The sequence below is a fragment of the Zingiber officinale genome, chromosome 7B, assembly GCF_018446385.1.
Source record: "Zingiber officinale cultivar Zhangliang chromosome 7B, Zo_v1.1, whole genome shotgun sequence".
Lineage (NCBI taxonomy): Eukaryota > Viridiplantae > Streptophyta > Magnoliopsida > Zingiberales > Zingiberaceae > Zingiber > Zingiber officinale.
In genome coordinates this window covers 103,802,696-103,806,092 of record NC_055999.1, presented here as the reverse complement: position 1 = coordinate 103,806,092, position 3,397 = coordinate 103,802,696, and positions in this window count along the sequence as shown.

Here is a 3,397-nt window from a genome sequence, read left to right as displayed (position 1 = left end):
TTAATTGATTGATCATGATTCCCAATTGATTTAATATAAAGTCATTCAGTCAACTAAAGCTCGAACATAAATATTATATTTCCTAGAGTCCTAATCGACTAAAGGTTGTTTCAACGGAATCATCCAACACAGCGTTCAACTAGCTTGAGAAAACTTCCAATTGACAGAACAAATTAGGCAGTGTCACTTAGTCAACTCATGAGCCTCATAAACTATTCTAAAATTCAACTTGAGTAGTCCATAAAAATATGATTTGAAAATACTCCAATGTAAAACTCACATAAACCAATATCAAATTCTCTACCAAATTCGATACTTTAGTCTTTAAAACGAAAGTTCACAAGGGGGCATGGCTCGATCACACTGTTACACTAAAAGAAAAATAGTGTTACAATTAGCGACTGATATTTTTATCGCAAAAAATTATGTCGTCAAGGCATTTAGTAATGAAATTTTAATTCCGTTACTAATTTAGGGATGAAAGTTTAATTCTGATGTTAAATTTAGCAACACGATTAAACTTCTGTATCTAATTTAACGATATAATTTATATATAGAAACGAATGTTTAATAGATCATTTAACTTAGCGATGAAAGTTCAAACTCCGTCACTAAATATAGCGACAGATGCTTAATTATGTCGTTAATTTTAGCTCAAAATTTATCAAAACAATCTTAAAAAATATTAAAATTTTGGATTGCATCACAAAATTCAACTTAAAATTCATAAACTCTAAACAAAGTAATATTCAAAATTCAATTTACATTCAACCTTCAAAATCCACACGAATTACAAATGTTTAACAACAAAGCAATATTTAAAAATAATACATTCATCACTTTTGTCACAAAACAAACACATGGTTTAATTTCCAATACATTCCATTCGGCTCAAAAACAAAATACATTCATCACTTTTTTATCTTCTTCCTTCTTATTGTTAGTGTATGCATTTATATGCTAAGATATTTCTTCTTATATATTTTATAAATAATTATTTTATAAAGATAAGTATTTATTATTAATTATTTACTTTTTTGTACGTATATGATTAATGATAACGTCTCACAGATTAATGGATATATTAATCTGAAAATAGTCCTTTATCGGATAGATATCTAGAGGGGGCATGGATATCTAGATCAACGTTGAGTATGACTAGGTCGAGATAGACCAAGGGATGAATATCCAAATTATACTCGGGGTTGCATTGAGTTTAGAGGTACACTGGACACGATCCGCTTAAGAGGAGACCACAAACTAAGGATCATTGGTCATTCCTCTTATGAACGAGTGTAACTGATCTTTTGACTTGAGACTTTCATTTATTCTATGCGTGGAATTATGTACTTTGATGCTATTAAAAGTAGTCTTTAATTGGATTGTGATTAATACGGTAGTTGGATGTATAGCAAATAATAGAGAGAATAGTGTTGAATCAATAGAGGATTCATCGCTCTTTTGGATTAGGAGTTAACATCCTAGCCGCTTGATAGAGATATTAGTGATTCAAAATCCATGACCATGGGAGGAATGATTTATCATTCAAGAGGAGTCTATTATATCTTGAAAAATTAAGTAAAATAATTAATTTGGTAATGATGCATAATGTATCTGTTAGGATCGGTGCGGCTAGCAAGAGGGGGTTAATAGCCTACATAATAATAACAAACAAACCTTTCTCGATCTTTGGAAATAATAGGATACTTGTATAAAAAAAAGAATTGATAAATGCAAAAAGAAAGATGCTATCGATTTTCTACTTGGTTACAATCGAGAAGGTTGTTAATCCAAGACTTTAAAGCACTACTTAAATTCTCCTTTCGTTGTAGGCAGAGAAGCCTCTTACAAGAGTTGGAAGCATACAAAGTTGTAGAACACTTAAAGAAAATCGTATAGAAGTTGTTGCAGACTACTAGGATCAGGGCTATATTTATAGCCCTATTTGGGGTGCTTGGAAGAGTTCAAGGCGCCTGGAGAGGGATACAATTTTATCCCTATCAAATGGCTCATGCCATGTCGAGTTTGGATAAAAGTCTTGGTTCGAGAGCCCGGAAGGGTTCCGGGCGCCCGGAGTCTGGCGAGTCTGGGCGCCCGGACTAAGAAAGTCAACATCCTGTTGACTTTTGATCCCGATCTTCTACTCTAGTTCTACTCACCTTGGTCCGGGTCTTCCGCTCCAGCTCAGCTCGCTTGGATGATCTCGGCCATCCAGAATAGGACTCACCCGAACCCAACTTCTGACCTTTGAGCAATCTTCGACTCTGACTTCTTATCCCTCGGAAACGTCGCGCATCTCCTTCTCGTCCGCCCGCATACTCTTCCGCAACACCTCGTCCCTCAGATGCACCGAGCCCGTCAGCTCTCTTCCGTGTCCGCTAGCTGGGTCTTTTGCTCAACTTCCTGTGCTCCAAGTTCCTGCAACCTTAGACACAGGAGTTAAATACCAACAAGACCTAACCTGACTTGGTTGATCACATCAAAACTACCTTGGAGTACTAACAATCTCTCCCTTTTTGATGTGAGCAAACCCAAGTTAAGTTACGGTAAACCTGAAAAATAACAGTTATAAAATGTAAAAAAAAAAATCTTAAAAATATGTACTAACTACCCTTCCCCTAGACTTAATTTTCACTACTCCCCCTTTTGATTACATTAAAAAAAATGGGGTACTTTTTTTTAATAAAAAAAGACTTTGGAAAGGTAAATATAGAGTCTAAGGAAAAAATGAAAGGTCAAGCTTCAAAAATTCTAGTTTTACTAACAAGTTTTTATAAAAAACTTTAAATGTTTAAAAAGTTTTAACAAGGGTAAAAATTTGAATTTTAGAAAAATATTTCACACAATAAAAACTTACATTTTGATAACTAATTCATCAAAAAATTTCTAACAGAAATTTTGATAAGCAACTTAAAACATTAGTTAAATGTTTCACAATAAGTCAATTAAACATTCAATTCAGTAATTAACTTTCAAGCTGTGACGAGGCACTAGACCTTCTTGGTTATTGGAGCATCAACTACTTCTAGACAAAGTCTTTTAAAGAATTTAAATATTTAATTTATTTCTAAAAGCCCTAGATCTAACAAGTCATGCATCAACGACCTACTTGATGAATGTAGAATGTAGGTACAGCTCAGTTGTGTGCATTCTATATGATTCAGGATTTCAATCCTATTATGAATTGTTACCAACTAATTTCTGATTCTAACAGTGGGGGATGTGGACTTGAATAAAATAATAGAAGTTATAAAAGACCTTTATTAAATATATTCTATAAATACTAAAACTTTGTTTTAGATTTTAGATGGCAAACACAACTATCTTATCACTGTGAAGCATTCTCGAGAAAGAGAATATCCTCCTCGGTTCCAACTACCTGGATTGGTATAGGAAA